This window comes from Thalassophryne amazonica, chromosome 9 (genome assembly GCF_902500255.1).
Source record: "Thalassophryne amazonica chromosome 9, fThaAma1.1, whole genome shotgun sequence".
Lineage (NCBI taxonomy): Eukaryota > Metazoa > Chordata > Actinopteri > Batrachoidiformes > Batrachoididae > Thalassophryne > Thalassophryne amazonica.
In genome coordinates, this window is record NC_047111.1 from 42094713 (window position 1) to 42118124 (window position 23412).

The 23412-nt window shown below is 39.8% G+C and overlaps 1 protein-coding gene across 2 annotated transcripts in view; it reads right to left on the reverse strand.

The window, feature by feature from the left end:
* Positions 1 to 23412, reverse strand: part of jade2 (jade family PHD finger 2) — a 647761-nt gene that overhangs the window by 578867 nt on the left and 45482 nt on the right. The gene's annotated exons all lie outside the window — the stretch shown is intronic.

Sequence of the window (23412 nt, forward strand, 5' to 3'; positions counted from 1 at the left end):
CTTAAATATGAAGAAAATGAGAAATATATTTCGTATTTCTTTAATTATTTGGTCGAAATTGCAAAATAAAACAAAAGTATGACTCCATAAGCTTGAAATATGATCGAATTTGTACATTTTTCAGCAACATTTCAGTTCATTTTTTGGAAAATCTGTGCTGGGCAGGACAGCCAATTTGAACCCAAGAGCCAGGGGGGAAAATTGCAGTTCTGGGCGATACCACCTGGCGCTGCCCACTAGGGATGTGAATCGTACAACAACTCACGATTCAATTCGATTTGATTCTTGGGGTGACGATTCGATTCAGAATCGATTTTCGATTCAAAGAGCTCTGAGAAATAGTAATATTACTTAAAAAATGTTTATGTTTAAGAAAATGCAGCTTTACAAGGTTGATCAAGTGATTCTAGATGTAAATTTACTTATCTGCTTTGCTCGTTCGGAGTTGGCTGGCAGTTTAGCGAAGCGCTGGTCAGTAGTTGGCAGAGACCGCTGCTCCCCTCTTTTAGGTCCGGGTGATGTGGGTTTGCGGATTTGAAGTGTTTCCGAAGTACATGACTTTAATTTTGCAGATTCTGCACACTACATAAGTCATGTCAAGCTCCTTCTTACGCAGCAAATAATAAAATACAAAATGCGACCAAACATTTGCCTTCAGCAAAGACGGTGCTGGCTGAATTAGCTCTTCGTCCGCCATGCTAAGCTACAGCCACTGAACTCTGCAGTGCACGAGTGTTTGAAGCACGCCGGACCACCCCCCCTGCCCCCCTCGCGGGGACGCTGTAGTACGGAAGCCGTTGTCTGACAAACAGTACACGCAGCAAGTAAGCAAGATTATGCTTTTAAAAAAATGCTTTTAAAAAAAAATCGATTCTTGGACATTTTGGATCAATTCAGAATCGTAATAAATAAGAATCGCGATTCGGACGTGAATCGATTTTTTCCGACACCCCTACTGCCCACCGTAGCTAGAACCCTGGTTGTAACATAACAAAATGCAGAAAAAGTGAAGCACTGTGAATACTTTCTGGATGCACTGTAACTAACGGTAATGGATGTATTTATCAAGCAGATTTCACCCCAAACTAAATCAAACCACTTTGTCCTTGGCTGACCCTCAATCATTCAACCAAGTTTGGTCCAAGTCCTCAGTTATTTTGTTCACACATGGATGGATGGACACACAGGACAGAAAACAATCCCTCCACATGTTGCCGCTTTGTGCAGGTGTAAGAACATTGAATGTACACATTCATATTTATTAATAAAAGGCCACTATAGAAAAAACACCAGTTATATTGTTAGCCATATGACCCCAGTACTAAATACTCACACAGACCAACCAAAGCAGCCACAACCAGCTGAAGTGATACTGGTTGCTGATCAACACATGCGCAGCTGGTCAGTGCCAGGAGGTCAGCTCGTCTGATAAAGAATCCCTGCATATAAATTGCTTCATAACGAGCCATCTCTCTGAGGCACTGCCGAGTGTGTGCACGTGGGTTTGTCCTGGAAGGACGTCTATCAGTGGAATTAATGTGATTTTATTTTTGTGGCCAAGTCTGCCCCTCTCCCCCCACATATGACCCTCAATACGTGAAAACTGAACATAGTAACAGTGATTTCAAACATTTAGTTTGTTTGAGTCCAAGTCTGGTGTGAACGGTTTGACAGAAAACAGAAACACAACTCAGTGCAGGTGATTTAAAACCAAAGTGAACCAAGCGGAAGATAAGTGATGAATATACTAACGTGATCCATCAGCTGGTCAGAGGAAACATCACCACTAGGTAACCATGTGAAGGCGTGTGTCAGAGAGCAGTTAAACCACAGCGTCCTGCAGCTTGTGTCCCACTCTGGGGATGCAATCACTGAAATGTGACTCAATTTCGCAACCGCAGTGTGTTAAACAGAAACAATGCCACAATGTTACACTACAAAATGTCTCCTTTTCATCCCGTTCCTGCCTGCCATCATTTCCGACAGATAAGGTCCAAGAGCAGCCTTAAACAGCGCTCCCTGACACCCGGGAAAAACAAGCATGAAAAGAAGTGAAGTGCAGCGGAAGCATCTGTCAGTCACCAAACGATCTTTATTGTCCTCATGACAAACCTCAACATGACATCACAGACAGCAGCACTGATCAATGAAGGAGTTCTCTGTCAGTTCCACCTCTTCATTCATCTGGAATGAAGTGATTTCAAACACAACAGCAAAAACAAAAAATTAAAAAACAACTGAATCCTTTTTCCACTGTTTCGAGAGATGACAAGCTACAGGTTTGAAACAGGACATCAATCTATTACTTTATTTTCCTCCTTTTACCCAGTTCTGCCTAAATTTAAGGCTGCAAGACTCACTGATTAAACTGAAAAAATTGTGTTGAAGAATAATTTTATTCATAGAACAAAAATACACCAAAATAAAGAGTACACAGACTCTTTTCTCTGTCTCAAAATGAGAGCTGCAATGACTAATCGATTATTAATCGACTCTTAAATTCATTGGAAACTCACAACGGAGTATAAATCGCAGGATTTCCCAAACTGGTAAAAAAAAAAAAAAAAAAAAAAAACACTACTTATACTAGGGAAAATACAGGACTTTTAACAACCACACGTGTATGAGCGACCGACCTGCAAGAATGTGCCATGAGTGAGTCTGCCAGTGTAGTGTGTGTGTGTGTGTGTGTGTGTGTGTGTGTCTGGAGGGGGAGTGTGGGAGTGATTATTCAGGTTTGATTTAGATGCAGTCTCTCCATAAAAACTGCCGCAAATATAAAAAGAAGTGGATTTTACGTACATGTGGGGGATGCACAGCCTGTAGAGTCTAACAAAGATTTGGTTTCTTGCACCACACACACACACACACACAACTCCATCGCGCTGCCTGCTGTTCTGTGTCAGAGGGGAGGGGAAGTCCTAAGAAAAAAAAAAGCTCAGTTTGTAATCACTCAAATTCCCAGCCAACATTCCGATATTGTTGACCCGAAGCAAAGAACGAACTTCGAGTGACACGTTCCTCATCTGCGTGTGTTCTGTGGGCTCTGGACGGTGTCGCAGACCGAACTGTCCCCCTAAAAATCAGTCCCCCCGATGACGCGATTCACAGATTATCACCTTGTTTCTGCTGCAAACTGCACTTCAGTCATCATCTATTTCAGCAACAGATATCTGAAGCTTTAGTACAACAATCATTTACACATAAATTCAGCATTATTTCATCATAAAAAGCGGAAGAAGCGATCAGAGCGCCGCAGCTAAACGAGTTGCTAGCTGATGCATTCACTGCGCATCGGACATTTCAAAGCGTCACGGAATTTCGCCTCATTTCTGCTTAAAACTGACTTTAGAATGATTACGAGGTTTTACCTTTATCATCTGATGGTTAATAATCCCATTAATCCATTTGACTGCTTTGGGTGAAGAGACTCCGTCTCAGACATGCTGCTGTGGTCCGAAATGGCGCATGCGCAGATGCAAAAGGCGGACCGATTTTTAGGGGTGGACTGTTCCGTCTGCTACACCGGTATGCACCTCTGCAGAGCGAATAGAGCAGGGGTGGCCAAGTTCCGTCCTCGAGAGCCACCTTCCTGACACTCTTAGTTGTCTCCCTGCTCCAACACACCTGAATCCAATGAAAGGCTCATTAAAAGTCTGCTAACAAGTCTTTCATTGGATTCAGGTGTGTTGGAGCAGGGAGACAACTAAGAGTGTCAGGAAGGTGGCTCTCGAGGAGCGAACTTGGCCACCCCTGAAATAGAGAGACCATGATCGGCTGTCACACATTTTACAAAATGCAGTTATCAAACACGTGTCCACTGATTTAAATAAAAGAAATTTTAAAAACTTTTTATGATTGAAACACCAAATGAGTTGTGAAATGAATGCCACCTCACTAATATAACATCCTTGTGTTTGAACCATGAATTTGAACCAGATTTGTATGAATTAGCATCTAAAATGATAAGTAAAATGAAGGAATATACAGTGACTGAAAAAACCAAAAAACAAATTTTAGTTAAAAGTCAAACAACTTAGGTTGAAATATGTAACGGTTTTGATTATTCATTCATTCATTAACAATAATAATAATAATAACAACAATGGCAACAATAATTAGTGTGTTGCTTGTGGGGATCCACAGGCTCTAGATTGGGTCGTGTTTATAAAATAGGTAGCTGACATTTTTCAAGGGTGGTAATAAACTAAGCAATGAGTTGGAAAGCGTGAGTCCAGAATGTTTTTAGAACCTTAGATCTCAACAATGTTTAGAAGAGGAACTCAACTCTTATTTCTTGTTAATTATGTAATTTCTAATGTTACTTTATGGCCTTAATGTATTTATAAATTGTTTAGGTTGTTGTTATCATACACACACTATTATTATTATTATTATTATTATTATTATTATTTTATTACTTCAATTTTGTCATTTGAGTTTTAAATGGACCACAAGAAAGTGAAAACACTTATTTCTACTGTGTCATCCATGTATTTTTAACGTATTTACAACTATTTGCAGTGACACGCTTTTAATATGATGATTTACTGCCCCCTGCTGCAAAGGAGTACGAGTCCAAAATGTAATTAGCAACGTAAGATTTGTAGCTTCTCCAAAACTATTCATCCTGTCAGCGGTCCATTTTGGCAGCATTCATCCTTGACCCAAAATACATAAGCACAACAAACAGCAAATGTCAGCTGTGCTCTGTTTGTCCCTGATCGAAGTTGCATGCACGCACAGCTGCACGCACAGCTGTCTTTACCACAAGAAGGTGCTTCTAATTTGACACACAAACAGGGTGGAGATCAAACAATACATGTTTCACTCAGTGTCAGCAACATGAGACTGAATTCACTCATGGTAACGGCAACATAACGTAACTAAAGTGACTAAACCTACAAACTACAAAACCACAATAAATCAATAATACTAAGAAAACTGTTAACATGAACCACAATAACATTTAAAACCCCAAACTTCCATGGTACATTGCAGCACAACATCCATTGTTTACTGGTTAGCTAAAATTGCTAATTTCTCCAAAAACATTAGTCCTATCTACTTTGTTTTTGCAGCATTCATCCTTGACCCAAAATACATAAGCATACCCAATGGCCAATGTCAGCTCTCCTCCGTTTTTGTGTGATCGAAGCCATACACACGCACACAGAGGTTGCTTGGCTATTATAATACAGATAATAATTTGTAACTTTGGTGGTTCAGTTCAAGTCTCACTTCAATAATAACTGCAACTGAGGATCAAGTATATAAGTAGAAGGCTCAATGCCTCAATACTAGTGTCTTATTTTCCACATGATTGGTTTTCACAAGTAATAAATGTAATACCTCACTCACTCACTCATATTCAACCGTATTGCCATCAGAAGAAAGCAATACTTCTGAGAGAAAGGACTGAGGGAGATAATTTAAAAGCAACGCATTTATCAGTAATGGAATTAAAGTGGGGGAAATAATGTGAATAATTTTGTTGCACGTCGGTTTAAGGTTTGCACAATTCAATTTTCTAAGTGCGGTCCTAAAATTTTCAGTAAGGGGCTACAGTGCTCCTACTGAAAAACAAAGTTGGTCTGGAGCCCTATATGTTCAAAATTTGGGCCCAGTGCTGATATACTACATTATTTCAGCTTTTACCTTCTCCGTCACTTGGAATAACCACAGCAGACCAGTTATAGATCTGTATGTTGATCTGGCAAGTTCCACTCCATCACTCCTGATGCCCTAATGCAACTCCAAATTATATGGAGACTAGACAGGACACCAAACACGTAAGGTGCATATGTTCCTTCTTGCTTAGTATTTCAGAACTCTTGCAGAGAAAAGACTTAACTTCAAGCTAAACTGTGCTGATTTCCCTTCCCTGGCGACCTGTCTTTTTAAACTCTGTTTATGTAACATTCGCTCATCAAATTCATCTTTATTTGCCACTTTTCTCTCACTCGCCCTTTGATTCACCCTCAGTTGTGATTCCACCTTCCTCCCACGTTTCAATCATTTCACGGATATGAACTATTTCCTCTTCAAGGAGGAAAATGTGACAGGTAAAATAGGATGGAATGGGCACAGTTGTCAGTGTCATCCTGAAATTCTGAGCACAAGTGAGACGGCAATAGCTGCATGATAAATAGGCATCTCTGCAGAGTGAAGGTCTGGTTTTGCTCCTTTATTCTCTTCCCAAAAACACACATTATCATGCAGTAAAGACTAAATTACTTCCTCAAAAAAAAGAATTGCAAACTACTTTACTAATCACTCATTCATTTAGCAATTTAAGAAAAACAATATGCACATTTTTTTGTCTTGTTACACTTTCATGATATGTTCAGGAGTAACTTCAAATGAACCAATTTTGTGTAATTAGAATATTTAATTAGATGTCCAACCTTACTGAACAACAACCCCCACTCCCCCCAAAAAATGTTTTCATATAATCTGAAACGCTATAGTGTTTTGCGACATGCAGAAAACGTCGCTTTTGGCTCTAGATCAGCTTCCATTATAGTAAGTCCCTTCAGCTGCTCCCTTGTTTGCACTCGGGGTCACCACAGCAAATCCAAGGTGGATCTGCATGTTGAATTGGCACAGGTTTTACGCCGGATGCCCTTCCTGACGCAACTCCACATTACATGGAGAAATGTGGCAGGGGTGGGATTTGAACCCGGAACCTTCTGCACTGAAACCAAGCGCATTAACCACTTGGCCACCACCCCTGCTATCAGCTTCCATTATAGATTTGCAAAAATCTACAGTGCTTCGAAGGCGAGCTAGTGCCACGCCCTGATCAATTTGGAGAGTGGCTTCAGAAAAGAGTATCAGACAAACTTTGCCAAAACAAACATGCAGCTGACAAACAGAGTTTCCATTCAGGTTAACCACAATCACCACAGTGCCGGCACAAGCTACGCTACAGGTGGGTAAGGTTGAGGGGCAGAGGCACACCTTAATGCGAAGGTGAGAGACAGAACTTTGAATGTTGGCAGCAGGACTGGTAGAGGGAGACAGCTAGCCAATATGATAGTTTTGAAAAAATATATACATAAATAAAAAGGTAGACAACGTATGTAAAAGTAACCGTGTGGAAGGGAAGTAAGACCAGAAGCATCAGAGGTGGATTCTGAGTGTAATGAATGCACAGCAGGAACTTAAAGTGTTGATGATGAATATCATCAGCACATATACCCTGCACGTGAGTTGTAAGACAGAGCAGAAAGAACATTCCTGCAGGTGTTGTATGCTTTTGGACAAATTTGGACACTGAATTTGTCAATAAACTGAAGATGGTGTTTCATTCTGTCAGCAAAAGGTGAGAAATGTAGTCACACAGGCCACATACAGGTTTATTACAAGTTTATTATAAACGCTTTCAGAGAGCCAAAACCAAGACCTGCGATTTACCAGTATTGGCTGAAGACGTAACCTCTTGCGGGCTGGATTGTCCCATCAAGGTGCAGTCAGAAGACTTTCCTCTGTTTCACATTAGGAATCTGGATGCATGCACCAGCCTGATGGGCCATAGGACCTATATGGGATTTACTTCTTATCAGTGAGGTATCCTGTTGATAGATTCTTCAAGTTTGACAACCAGTATGTCTACAGGTTCATAAAAATCTGTTTATTTCTACACTCATCCTGCTAAAAAAAGAAAATCAAAATGGTAAATGGACTGCATTTATATATCCATCCATCCATTTTCTTCCGCTTTATCCGGAGTCGGGTCGCGGGAGCAGCACCTCAAGCAAAGCTGCCCAGACCTCTCGATCCACACATTTCTGGGTGATTCTTAGACTACGGGCACTTATGTCCTTTGATCATATTGTATGAAAAACAGAAAAAAGGGGAAATTTCACACTTTTATAGTTATCTTTACAATGAAAGTGTGTTAAGAAATTTGTTCTAGTAGTCTATGATGACTTTTTCACCTTTTATTCAGCATCATTATATGCAAATATTGCCGTTTTGTGCTTGTCCCACACTCAGACTTTTGATCTTCAATGATAAAAATGAATGGTAAAAAAATGTTTTTTTCTAATGTTTTAAAATATCTCTGAATAAAATATCAGTAAAATAATCAAAACATAATTGGGGTATTCAATGTCATACAACTGTTGTGATTTTCTTAAACAAAATGTAGTTGTCCCACACTATTGCCGTAATTTCCACCACAACACATAATGTCCCTTTAAACAGTTTGTATGAAAGATTGTTTGGGTAGTTTCTATGGAGATAAACAGTGACATCAGAGCACATGTGTATAGCACCAAATCACAACAAACAGTTGCCCCAAGGCGCTTTATATTGTAAGGCAATGGTGTGGTGGAAATTATATTTACAAGGCCAATAGTGCCCGTAGTTAAAGAATCACCCTTATATAGCGCTTTTCCATCTGCATCAAATGCTCAAAGCGCTTTACAAATAATGCCTTACATTCACCACGATGTGAGGGTGCTGCTATACAAGGTACTACACACCGTGAACAACTAGAGGATTAAGGATCTTGTAGTGTTTTTCCAGTCAGGCTGGGATTTGATCAGAGGATCCTCTGGTCTCAAGCCCAATGCTTTAACCGCTAGACCATCATCTCCACTGTAAATCAATAAATAAATCACAGAGGCACACCAACATTTATGACTGAGAGGCCACTTAAGAGCAGTCATGAGTCACTCTGATCCTGATATTACGTCACCATTCCCATCAGCCCTCTGATGTGGCCAGGCCAGGAAACTTGCCTTTCAGGTCAAATGGAGAAGATAGTTGTCTCAATGAAGTGTGTTTTTGGTATTGTACAGAATAATGTAAAGCTTCACAATATATAAAATAAAAATTATCAACTATAGTATGTGCTGACAAAACCTTAACAATGCTTGCAAACTGATTTAGCCTTAAAAGGTACACAGACATCCAGGGTTTTTTTTTTTATGAAATAAAAAGTCATACTGCACCACAACATGTTGATTTAGGCAGCTGGTTTAAAGCTACTTATTCATAACTTTAGAATTATTTTACACTTGCTTTAGATGACAATTGTAAAAACAAAATGCACACTGAGATACTGAAGTCCTGCCCAAAATAATGTACATTGAACCAGAAGATGGAGCCATGCCTTTTGAGCTCTGGGTGCAAGCATTTAGTGAGCCAGCAGAACTTGTCTTCTATGAAAAAATCCCTTTAACTGCAAATGTTTTGTCAATGTAAACATTTCATGTTTGTGTGTGACTGATACATTTCCTCGGGATACAGATGTCTATTTTTAGTAATCAAGGAAACCAATAATATTTGAATACGACATGACCTCATCCTGATTTTTGTATTATGCACTCTGGATACAAAGATGCTCACAGAGATGAGAGGGAAGAAAAGATATCCTTATATGCAGATGATCTACTTTTATATAGTAGCAATCCCACTGCTTCCATCCAGAACATAATCGTTCTACTGTCTTCCTTTGAAAATATATCTAAAATGATTAGTTTCAGATCAAATTACCATAGTAAACCCCATCATGCACTCCATGTACATTTAGAGTAGTAGTCGTATAGTGAAAGATGCACTTAACACGTGTGTGTGTGTGTAAGCAGATCCTTCATTGAAACATTAAAGCCCCCGTTACACATAGCAAGAATGCACAGGAATGAGCCCAACATGGAAATATGGCCATAATCTGGATGCAGTCGGGAGGGAAAAGAGGCGTGTAGACTGTGGGCGAATCCCATCCAGACTACCTCGGCCACACCTGCACGAATGCATCCAAAGCGTATTTAGACAACAGTTACATAACACAGACTGCTCTCAGACGGCCATAAAAGGCGCTGAAGACTGCCCGATGTCCAAACACAGGACCAGAGTGGGAGGCAGTGCCGTGTCCTTCCTTTGCACAGGACCTGATGGTACTGGACATCCAGTACAACCAATGTATGGACTGGACTCACGCCATATGTGTCAAAGCCGGCATCGGTGCAGTCACTCACTCACACAATCACATCTGGGTCATCCTCTCCTTCCCAGCGCTACTGATCTCACGTGCATGTGTAAAACAGGTGCTGAAATGATCACTCAGTATATGTGTGTGTGTGTGTGTGTGTGTGTGTGTGTGTGTGTGTGTGTGTGTGTGTTCATAACGGCTGAATGAGCTGCTAAGCGTGTGCGCAGGGTGCACATGTGCCCGGCTGCCAGCCACTCTAATCAGTTTGCTGCTAAACATTACTGTGTGCTGCTGTCAGCCACTGGACACCTTTGCTGAAGGTTTGAGGGCAGTGGGCCAAGCTTTTCCACCATTCATCAGACGCAACATTTTCAGCAAACTTCAATTTCTTTTTTTTTCTTTTTTTTTTGCCCACTTCAGCAGCACAACACAATTCTGTACTCCACGATGTCTGTTGGATTAGCACATGGGATTTATTTTTGCCGTGGTTGTTTGCAGCACACAACAGTCAGGTGAGAGGCTTTTCACCACAGGCTGTGGCTTCTGGCTGCTGTCCACCCTGTGCTGCAAAACAATCCTGGTTCCATGCTGGAGGTGAGTTTCATGTGTCATGGGCTGGTGATACTGTTCCACTCCATACCTCCTACAGAGTTTAGACAGTGATCAATTAATAATATGTATATTACAGCGGTGAGATCCGTTCAGCTCCGAGACTCTGATATGTGCTATGATGCATTACTGTGCATGAGACCATGGAGAGGCGCAGCTGCCTGTGGTATCACAGATATGATGAGCACAATATTTCACATTGTTTATGCCGCCCATGGGAAGGAATGGAAATATATCTGTACTGTAAGGTCTATTATGGATATAACAGCCTGTTCACATCTGTAGCAGTGTGCGCTGCGCAGTGGCACACGGTAATTTCAGTTATTACATAACATGTCCTTTGCCCTCCCTGGCTGTGGTCCAGTGGAGGTGGACATACATGGCAAAATTCTGACAGGCGTTGCTGTGACCAATTGACCTCAGAGGTCAATCAACTGCAATCAGATCATTTCAAATGCTGTTATGATGCCGTCAGAATATGTAGATTGCGATCTCATGGTGCAGAAGCTACACATAGACCTCCGTCAGATGTGCGTCCCATCTCAACAGTGCCAAGAGTGTTTTGAACTGTGCAACACACTCGGGACAACCGAGTGAATGGGACCAAATATGTAGACGAGTCATTGCTTCACAATTCTCTGAAGGGCATCATCCAATATTCCTTTGTCCATCACTGGTAAAATCAAAATTAAATTCTTGCGAAATTTTAATTTCCAATGCATACATGCAGTGATGAATTTCTTTTTTTTTTTTTTTTTCTCTCAAACAATTTGAAATTGGTATCTGCCAGTTTATCTGGGGGTGGGTTATGGAACACCAGAAAATCTTAACACAATCAAAGGTTTTCTATCACAATTTCAAATGCTCATTAGGGCTGCCACAGTCGACGATTATTTTTGCGATTAGTCGTATAGTCGGATCATACGTAATTTCCTAAATTTAAGTCCTGCAGCATTTTCTGAGAAACGTCAGGGGATGAAAACAGGAACATTTCCAAATCAATGACTATTTCTTAGACTTCATTTACATCAGCCATTCAGAAATACAGTGTGTTACTTTATAGTAAATCTGTGTCCGATAGGCAGTTCTCAAAAACTAATGCTGGAAGGAGACAAGTGAGAGAAGCTTCCAAGACAACTCGAAGAACTTTTGGCTTCTGTGAGTGGAGAAACTGGGAATAGTGCAACATTTTTATTTTTATCTTCATTTTACACATCTCAATTTTTTTTCTGATTTGTGGTTGTTTGTTGCATTTCTAAAAATTACAGAACTGCTATAAAGAAAAGTGTGAACATTTGACTGTGTTTTAAAACTTTGTGGAACAAATCCAAACACCAAACTATTATAAAGAAGGAAAAAAAAAACACAAACATGTGCAGGCAAACTTTGATATAAACTTAACAGAACAATGTAGGCTGATTTCACTCCCCATACTTTTTTGTATAAATAAATCAGAATAAAATAAGAGGTAACTCACTTTGAAAAGAATAAAACATAGCTGTAGCTTAATAACTTTGAAAAATAACAAAAATCAGTAGCTTGTATTTTTATTCTGACTCCAGTTTATTTTAGTGTGATGAAGTCATCCTTTTATCTCATCAGTCACATTTTGTGCTTGAACACTACATTAAGCTTAAGATTGAACAAATACATACCTTTGGAAAATGACGGCTGTTAAAGTTCAGAGTTCTCACCTGCTTTTTGTGATCTGTGCCTTTGAACATCACTGAACAGCTTCTCCACATCAGGGTTTTTTTTAACCCGTGTATGCATAATTTTTGCTCAGATCATCTATATATTCTAATTTTTAAGGATTTTTAAAAGGATATTTGGCCGCTTATTTCATCTCATGATCTTATAAATTCAGTATACGACGCACACATGTTGTGAACAGGACGGTGCCGTCAGACACGCACAGGTAGAGAAAGTGCAGTGAGAAGTAAAGGCAGCTCCACGGTTTGGTTTGGGTTTAACATGTTCACTCAGGTTAAAATCCTCTCTCTCTGCTCCACACTCGCTGCCTCACGTGCACTGATGGTTCTCAGCAGAATGTAACGTCTCGTGCCTCTGTTCAGGAATCTCCCTCCCCCACCCCCTCCCTCCCTCGCAGTCTGCAGCCAGTTGACTCGGCGCGCGCACACACACACACACACACACAGCTCCTTCGGTAAACTGCGGCTGTCTTATCCAAATTTGAACGTCCAAGTGATGTCAGGATGGCTCGCTGCCTAAAACTATGAATTGAGAGAAAACAAAGACTTAAATAAAATAAACTCGACGGTTTCAATAGCCGACTAGTCACGACTATGTCGACTAGTTGTGGCAGCCCTAATGCTCATTGTTGGTAAATGTCTGTTCCCAAGTAACATGTGGAGTAAAACAAGGCTGCAGTATGTCAGGCTTTCTATTTCTGAAAGTGATGGACTCGATAACAAAAAGGACCCTTCAGAGTGGAGAAAACAGAGTCGGATCAAAGTTCACACAAAAACTTTATGATCTTGTTTTCACAGATGATGACATCCTGATGTGATGCAAGAGACAACAGCAGAATAAAACTGAAAAATTAGCCGAAGAACAAAGAATTGGGCTTAAGTTAAATTCAGGGAAAACAGAAGTCATTAAATGAAAAGGCAAAGAACAGAGAGAAAATATTTATTAATAAAGAAGAGATAGAAGAAGTGAATTCGTTCATGTATCTCAAGCAACAGTTAAAACAAGACGAGGAAAGAAGGACATAACAACAGCATAGCAAAAGCTTTTACATTAACAATTCAGTTTAATTTTATTGAGATGGCACCAAGTCACCACACCACTCGCTCTGAGGCACAGGACAAGAACAGGGTCCAATAACAGCTACTCGCTTTGGCCACCACAATAACAATAAAAATCAAAATTAGCATAAACGATACAAGGTGCAGAGATTAGTCAAACACAGAGTATAAAACACACAAACAATGCAACAACCAATAAACAAGTCAAATTAATGCAAAACACAGGAAAAATAAAATACAATGAACAAATAAAAATATCATATTCGATACTTTAACGTTTTCCCATAATCCCCCTGCACTTCCAAGAATGCACTGCGGTGCCAGCAGAGTTCCGGCATTTCAAAGCCATGTAAACAATGACTAGTGAGGATGTAGAAGGCGCCGATTCAGCGAGTTTACATTTATGATGATGACGACACGTTCTCCAAAGTTGAGAGGGTTATCTACAAGAGGTGTAGCACCTGTGATGGACTTCTGCCGTGCCCCGATGTGGTGTTGTTGTCCATGCTTCATGAGGTGTTTTTACATTGTGCCCTAAACCGGACCTCTGCTGAAACAGGCCTCTCGCGCGAGTCACGAACTGCGAGGCGGCGTGAGATTTACAACTGCGAAACAGCGATTAACACCAACACTGTCTCCAAACAGTCATGACAATCACTGCAGCTAAAGGAAGAAAACAATATTATTGTTATTATTTAGCCATTATTTCAATGGGTAAGCCAGAAAGGTGCAGGGAAATAAAATGCCATCTAACTTCTTAATTACATTTGGAACACAACAACATTATCATGGCACGAAAGACTAAGACAGAGCTGTTTAAAGCCTTTATGATCCCTGTTCTATATCAATGGAAACCACATCTTGGAAGATGAACAAAGGAGATAAAAACAAAACAGATACAATTCAGAACAAACATCTGTGTAAGATAATTAAAAGGGAAGATCTGCTTACACTGGTCAGTAATAAAAAGGTGAAAAACAACAAAACAAATATGAAACTAGCAACTGAAGAGGTTTGCAGGAGAAGATGGAGGGTCACAGTTGATACACTGACACCAGATCCAGCCAGTAATTGCAAAATCGCATTGACAGGGACCTCCAAAAGCATGAGGGAAAAGCAGGAACCACCAAAAAAAATAACAACATGGCAGTGGACACAGTTGGGAGGGAAAAGAAAGGCAGCTGGCTGAAAGCCCTGGAAGGAGGTGAGGAAGGCAGCAGCTGATTTAACTGAATGGAAATGTTCTGTCAAAGCCCTGCCTGGCAAGAGGTGCACAGGTAACAGGTAATCACTGGTCCTGTGATTTTGAGGGAACTCGTAGGTGCAGTGACCAAACAGTGTGTGGGACGCACACGAGACAGCTGAGCGTGAAATTAGACCTGCACCCTCTGCATTAAAAGCAAACATATGGAAGCACTTTGGGCAAGTTGTGTCAAACTAAACTAAAACATTTCAGGAAAACAGCAAGCATTAGAATCCATGTTAAACGTTTCCACACAGAGGAAGAAAAACAGGCCATTGTTGCCAACCAGAAAATCATTGAGCAAGTGAATAGAAAGCGTCTGCTTAACTCTGAAAGTACGAAGCCAATTACAAACTCTATCACAAGATATTTCCAAGGATTTACATCCATATTCAGTCATTCATCCACCAATCCGGATAACCTCAAAAATGCAGTGGAGTCTTCCGTGTCCTAATATCTATCTGTGGTGCAAATTTGGTGAGAATCCATGAAGCAGTTTTGAAGTAATCCTTCAAAGCCTATTTAACCCTCTCAAGGCAGGCGCTGCAGATTTGCAACAGCTAAATATCTGATTTTTCCTGTTACTAAAAATTAATTTGAGCCTGAGATTGAAAAAGGGACATCTTGATCCAGAATCCGGATCACCTCCAAAATTTACTGGAGTCTTCCATGGCCTAATATGTATCTCTGTTAAACGTTTCGTCAAAATGCATGCAGTAGTTTTGATGTAATCCTGCTAAATATAATCCTTCAAAGCCTACATGATGTAAAACTTGATCCATAATCGGGATCCAAATCACCTCCAAAATTTAATGGAGTCTTCCTTGGTCAAATATCTATCTGTGATGAAAATTTCATCAAAATCCATGCAGTAGTTTTGACATAATCTTGCTAAAAGACACACAGACAGACAATAAATAAACGCCGAAGATTTTATTACATCCGCTAGGATGTAATAACTTGAAATAAAGCTATCCATCCATCCATCCAAATTAGGGCTGGGTGATATGAATTAAAATTCATATCACGATATAAATTAAATCCCTTCACGGTAACAGTATACAGTAGTGATCAGAGTAATAGTAGCGCTATGTGACTAAAAAGATTAATCCAGGTTTTGAGAATATTTCTTATTGTTACATGGTAAACAAGGTACCGGTAGATTCAGTAGATTCTCACAAATCCAACAAGACCAAGCATTCATGATATGCACACTCTTAAGGCTATGAAATTGGGCTATTAGTAAAAAAAAAAAAAAAAAAAAAAAAAGGAGAAAAGGGGGTGTTCACAATAATAGTAGTGTGGCATTCAGTCAGTGAGTTTGCCAATTTTGTGTAACAAACAGGTGTGAATCAGGTGTCCCCTATTTAAGGATGAAGCCAGCACCTGTTGAACACGCTTTTCTCTTTGAAAGCCTGAAGAAAATGGACATTCAAGACATTGTTTAGAAGAACAGCGTAGTTTGATTAAAAAGTTCATTGGAGAGGGGAAAACATACACAGGTGCAAAGAATTATAGGCTGTTCATCTACAATGATCTCCAATGCTTTAAAATGGACAAAAAAACCAGAGACGCGTGGAAGAAAACGGAAAACAACCATCATGGATAGAAGAATAACCAGAATGGCAAAGGCTCACCCATTGATCAGCTCCAGGATGATCAAAGACGGTCTGGAGTTACCTGTAAGTGCTGTGACAGTTAGAAGACGCCTGTGTGAAGCTAATTTATTTGCAAGAATCCCCCACAAAGTCCCTCTGTTAAATAAAAGACGTGCAAAAGAGGTTACAATTTGCCAAAGAACACATCAACTGGCCTAAAGAGAAATGGAGGAATACTTTGTGGACTGATGAGAGTAAAATTGTTCTTTTTGGGTCTAAGGGCCGCAGACAGTTCGTGAGATGACCCCCAAACTCTGAATTCAAGCCACAGTTCACAGTGAAGACAGTGAAGCATGGTGGTGCAAGCATCATGATATGGGCATGTTTCTCCTACTATGGTGTTGGGCCTATATATCGCATAACAGGTATCATGGATCAGTTTGGATATGTCAGAATACTTGAAGAGGTCATGTTGCCTTATGCTGAAGAGGACATGCCCTTGAAATGGGTGTTTCAACAAGACAATGACCCCAAGCACACTAGTAAACGAGCAAAATCTTGGTTCCAAAGCAACAAAATTAATGCCTCGCAGATGTGAGGAAATCATGAAAAACTGTGGTTATACAACTAAATACTAGTTTAGTGATTCACAGGATTGCTAAAAAAAAAAAACAGTTTGAACATAGTTTTGAGTTTGTAGCATCAACAGCAGATGCTACTATTATTCTTGCAAATAAATTAGCTTCACACAGGCATCTTCTAACTGTCACAGCACTTACAGGTAACTCCAGACTGTCTTTGATCATCCTGGAGCTGATCAATGGGTGAGCCTTTGCCATTCTGGTTATTTTTCTATCCATTTTGATGGTTGTTTTCCGTTTTCTTCCACACATCTGTTTTTTTTTTTTGTCCATTTTAAAGCATTGGAGATCACTGTAGATGAACAGCCTATAATTTTTTGCACCTGCGTATAAGTTTTCCCCTCTCCAATCAACTGATCAAACTATGCTGTTCTTCTGAACAATGTCTTGAACGTCCCATTTTCCTCAGGCTTTCAAAGAGAAAAGCATGTTCAACAGGTGCTGGCTTCATCCTTAAATAGGGGACACCTGATTCACATCTGTTTGTTCCACAAAATTGACAAACTCACTGACTGAATGCCACTACTATTATTGTGAACAACCCCTTTTCTACTTTTTTTTTTACTAATAGCCCAATTTCATAGCCTTAAGAGCGTGCATATCATGAATGCTTGGTCTTGTTGGATTTGTGAGAATCTACTGGTACCTTGTTTCCCATGTAACAATAAGAAATACACTCAAAACCTGGATTAATCTTTTTAGTCACATAGCACTACTATTATTCTGAACACTACTGTATATCACGATATGAACTTAAGTGTAAAAGTGATCATGGAAGTGTTGCTGAATGGGTCATATAGTCCCTTTGCAAAGCTAAATTTATTAAAATAAACATAAAACAAACAAAACAAATTAATTTTGAAGGCTTGATTCTCTGACTTGTTAGACATGTATTTTTGTGCATTGGAATAATCTCATTTTGCCATTCCTGCTTCTGTCCAGCAGGAGGCAGTGTTAGTTTTCTGCTTTTGGTGGCGTTTTGTCCAGAAAGACCTCAGAGACGCCACCACATGGGTTGATGATCCTGATTGGCTTATGTCGTGGGGTTCCATCAATAATGAAGTGAAAGGCATGTTTTTTTTTGTTGTTTTTTTTTCCTAATCTATGCTCTCCTGCCACGACATGGAGCTCTCAGCGCAGTTGAATGAGGAAATGTGAGATGATTTACTGCGGCTTTCTGCAAATACGCGCACCAAATATGACCATAAAATTCACCAAAAAATTGCGGAAATTCATTAATCATAATTCAGGTTATACAAGTAGTAGGCTATTAACATCATTTAAAAACTCGCATAAAGCTTGAAGTGTGCACTTTTAAAACACATTGAAACAGAGACCGAGTCTGGTGAATTTAATGGGACAATTGCTTAATTACGTCATGTGACTTTTACATGACTGAATTCAGTAAGGCGACTCCAGAGGGTTAAAATAGCTTATAATTTTACACTCTCACAAGGAGAAGTTTTAATCTGCCGAGGTGAAGATGGAGCCTGTGACCAAAGCACTGACTGCAGTCTTTTCCAGTCGTTCAGAATCACTTGAGGAAGATGTGATGACACCATCAACAAGCATTACCGCGATTGGTCGGTGGAGTCTAAATTTCTACTGTCGGCCAAATTTATACCGTGAACCGAATATATCATTTATATCGCCCACACCTACTTGAAATTAAGCAAAAAGATGCTAACTTGGCCCAAAATAAGAGGTCCATTGGATGTCTCCTGTACTTAGCAGAACCCAAACATTCAGAGTTGAATGCAGCAGTTTTTAACTGTGTTACTGACAGAGATGTTGCAGACCCACTCACTGACTGAATCCATGAATCCCAAGCATGCCCAGAGAACATGCACAAGAACAAACGACGCGCACAAACCTCAGAGGCTCCACTCCATGCAAACAAGCCACAGAAATCAAATAGATTACGTTTATCACATTTCTGGCTCCAGCCACCACAACATTAACACGATATTTATTGACGCTGCCACTTCTCCTGCTGTTGGCGCTGCATTACAGGAGCAGCAATGAAAGTGCAGAAAACAAAGAAAAAGGAAGAGGCTGAGGTAGAGAGAATTCGCAACAAACCCGTCGCCTTGTTTCCTGAAACCTGCTGACATACAATGCAGGAGGAGTTTCAGCCAACGAGGACAAAGTCTTGCCAAAAACCCAAGAGGGCAGCTAGAAAAAGAGGTAAAACAGGAGGAAGAAAGGGGATGCAACGGAAGCCTTATTCTCATATGAAATCTAGGCAATAATCCAAAGACACCGGTCAGGACACGGTCCAGAAAGGCCATTCACACAACAGGAAAAAGTCTATGTCTATAGACATTGTACTTGGATGCTGGCAGATTATGAGTAGACATGTCCAATATGACGATATTAGATCACGGAAGATAAAATATGTGCACCCTCTGTCCTCACAGATAGACTGTTAGTATTGCTCTGCAGAGCACATTCAATCGGTTGCAGTTCTACAGCTCAGCCTTGAATTGCTTCCTCTCTCTCTTTGGTGCCCTGTTCAAAACATACAATACGGTGGGACGTACCTCACGTTCTCCATTTGGTAAGCAGCATGATTTGCAACATGCAGGAGGTGGTCCCTTAAAAATTAAACATCTGGACTATAGAGCTGGGTTGGACTTTCCCCAAATGGACACAATGCAAACTATAGTTATTCCCTGCAGAGGTAACAGTGTAGGGCTTGGACAGCAAGTGAGTTAGTCCAACCCAGCCAGCTTGTGTACAGCCTCCAAAGCCGAGCATATACAGACCCTGCGTCGACTGTAGTGTTTAAATATGAAATTACAACCCTAAAAAGTCTGTCTGGTGCCAATGTTCATCACATGGAAGCGCAACTTATGCAGGACAATGTTTGAAACACGGGTGGTTCAATGGATTTGCACATTTCAAAGCAGTGCTTCAAAATAGCCATCAATAGCTGGCAATCGATGAAAGGTTTTAGCAACATCATCTTGTTTCACATCCTGATGATTCTTTAATTTAGATTTTCTTTCCCCTTCCAGTGTGTATTTCAGATCGTATCATGATGTTTCCATTTTCATGCAGAGTCCGGAACAATGTTCAAAACAAGTGGTTTGAAGGACTCGCAAATTTTAAACCAGTGTTTTAACCTTCAGTAATTTGCAGTAACAACAATATTTGGCACCACCCACAGCCAGATGTTCTATTTATTCTTTAACCCTCTGGGATCCGAGGGCATTTTTTGGACAGTTCACTCGCCTAGCATAAATGTTTTATTATTGCTGTTAACCGCTCTCCCTGCATCCCACAATCACATTTTATGTCTTTTTTTTCAGGACAATCTGTGCTTTCAGAATATATATGTTTTTATTGTGTTTTATAAGTGTAATAAAGGTTTACAATCAAAAATAGGCAAGGAAAAAATAAAGCGAAACATAATTTTCTCACACACATTTATTCAAAACACACAGCAAACCATAAACAACTGTTTTGACACTTTATAAAGGTAATTTGAGGTCTTGTGTGAAAGCCTGTACAACAAAAAGGTTCAAACAAACAAATGCACATTTTGAACAATATATACAAAATGGTCTGAGTTTTGTTGTCCATTGATATGGTAAACAGTGCTTTACGCAGAGAAAGCAACAGAGTTATCCAGTAACATTCACATGCAAACTAGTGGAGCAATCCTGATAGTTACACACTTTGTTTGAGCATGTGAGATTGTCATCAGAGGGTCTTTGTCTTCTTCACTGATCGCTGTGGGTAATGGTGCATGGAGCCCAATAGTATGTACTCATTGTAGCAGCCAGGGGGCTATTCAAATGGGCCAACTAGTAACATATCACTCCTGAAACGATCTTTGGCTTTTCACGTGAGGTGAATCTGCCCTACGATTGGATTTTGGAAAACCATGTGACGGTGAACCAATTCCAACTGGACACTCACACTGCGCACGTCATCACACAGCTTCTATGAGGAGTACAAAGATGGCCGATGGCTGACTCGAAAGTCCAGCAAAAAAATAAAAAAGTAAGTTTCTATCTCATATCATTAAAAAGTTATTTATAATTTAGTAAAGCTTGGTCTTAGCCGTCGTATATGACGGCGTCAGCCCCAGAGGGTTAATCTTGATTTTATCCCCCCCTCCCCCATTCTTTTCTACATTTGGTCTTATATTTGTCCACACAGTGGGCATTTGTGTCTCTCTGCCACTGCCAACTTACCAAAGGTCATTAACTGATGCTAACTTATGGGGAAAAGCAGACATGTCTGATGGATATTACACAGGCAAAACATGCCTGCTTTTGGGATTGAACTGCTGTATTAAAGTTCACCAAGGACTAACCACGTCATCATGGACACTTTTTAATGTGCTAAATTACAAGATGATAGCATTTATTGCTTTTGAGTTACTGTCTACACAAGCAATCTCAGGTGGACTAACTATAATTAACTAAATATAATTTTTACCTCTCACCCTATTACAGCCTGAACAGGTATTGTGGGAACCCTGGCAACTGGAAGGCGGGGCAGGCATTAGAAACGGAGAGGTCCAGAATCACCAAACATACAGAAAAGGTTCAAATCTCGGTCACGGTTAAAAATGGATGACCTTGACGCTAAAGGTTTTGGCTAACACCACAGGGATTCTGACAAACAGAGATTGTGCCACCATGGAGGTTGAGGAGTAGCGCTGCCAGGTGCCAGTATTAATGTTATGTAGCAATAATTCAGTGCCATTTACTTTTAAAAATGTTTATTTTAGCATCGGAATCATGCCAAGATGAAACAAGGGAAGCATTATCTTAACTGGAGTTAATTCAATTTCAATTTATTTTCATTTATATAGCGCCAAATCATAAAGTTGCCTCAAGGCACTTCACACAAGTAAAGTCTAACCTTACCAACCCTCAGAGCAAGCACACAAGCCATAGTGGTAAGGAAAAACTGTTTAGATGATTTGAGGAAAAAACCTGAAGCAGACCAGACTCAAAAGGGTGACCCTCTGCTTGGGCCATGCTACCAACAAAACAATTTACAAAACAAATATACAGGAAATTTTGCTGGTGCACATGACAGGAGGGTTGCAGAAGTAGACACCACACCCATCTCTGGATGGAGCCGCAACTTAGAGAGAAAAAAAAAAAAAAAAAACAGAATCAGGCATCAAAAAGACAACAAATACAGTATAATTTGTCAGCTTTAAACAACAAGAAACACAGAAGAAATACTAAAGTGATCAGTTGGAAAAGGTCCTTTGTCTTAAATGGGAAATTAAGGTGTGCAATGGCAAAGTGGCGAGCAGGGTATCGTTTTCCCTGGTGTGTTTGTATCTGTGGACAAAATAATTCAAAAATAGCAGGATGGATTTCCTTCAAGTGTGGTGAAAAGATAACTCGGTGGAGGTGATTGGATTATGGAGTAATATGGTCAAAGGTCAAGGAAAATGTGGCTTTAAAAAGAAATCTCAACAACCAAGAAGTCTAGATGGATGATATATTAATAAGCAAAATATCTGTGATAACACATAAGTCATACAAAATTAAAAACACCATTACAAAAATATGTATATTTACTTGTACATTTATATCTTGGTGTGTAGAGTGCACAGGGTGTGCATCGGCCCTCTGATGCCTTTCATTTTTTTTTCGTTGTGTTACCTTGTTGGGCTCTATTTTTGTTTGTTCATACTGTTCAACAATTTATAAAATAGTTTTAAAAGAACCAATATGAAAAAGAATCATGGTAAGATTGTGGATCAAGATCCTGTGCAAAAATGAAATCAAAATTCTATTTGTGCCAAATTGTCCATAACTAGTTAAGACACTTGCATGAAGCTGCGATGATTATTAAATGTAATGTCCCTCTGTGTACAAGTATCTGTTAAGGTAGCACTGTGTTCAGTCATTCATTTTGTGGTGACTGGGGTATACTGCATTGCATAATATTTTTACTTATTACAAGCAAATAGTCACTGTAAATACGCATATGCGTTAGGGAAAGTGTTTCATACCATTAATTAAATACAACACATTCCAACCATTCTGACACCATAAACCCCTGAGATGTGTGTAGGGTTCTCAGCAGGATTTTTTTTCTCAGCGTAACGGGATGGAAAAATCACCTTAAAAAGCCAGGGGTTCGGGGATGCTTAGGTCCCCCTGATGCTTTTGCATTATGGGCTTATAAAGGGCCTTCTTTGTTAGCGAAAATAATTATACCAAAATTTGAAAGAATCTTTGTTTTTATTATTTTATTTAATTATTTTAATTACAAGTTATTTAATGTAAGGAAAAAAACATAAGGATTTTCTTGAATAAACTGCTGGGTATAAATTAGCAGTTCTGATGCTCCTGACACACATCTACACTGTTCTGTATTTTGGCCTGATGCCTTGTTTCTGTTGGCTTTAAAGTAAGGCTGTAACAAAGATAAAAAAAAAAAAAACTATGGCTTTACTTCACACAAGAGAAGCTCAAAATGCAGGCAATAGTGTTTCAAATGGTTATAAATTTAAAAATCTTCCAAGGGAAGCTGGTCCTGCTCTCCCCTATCCCCCAGCTCCTGGTTTCTATATTTATTCATGTTCATTGTTAGTTGGTTTTATATTTTCTGTTGTGTTTTT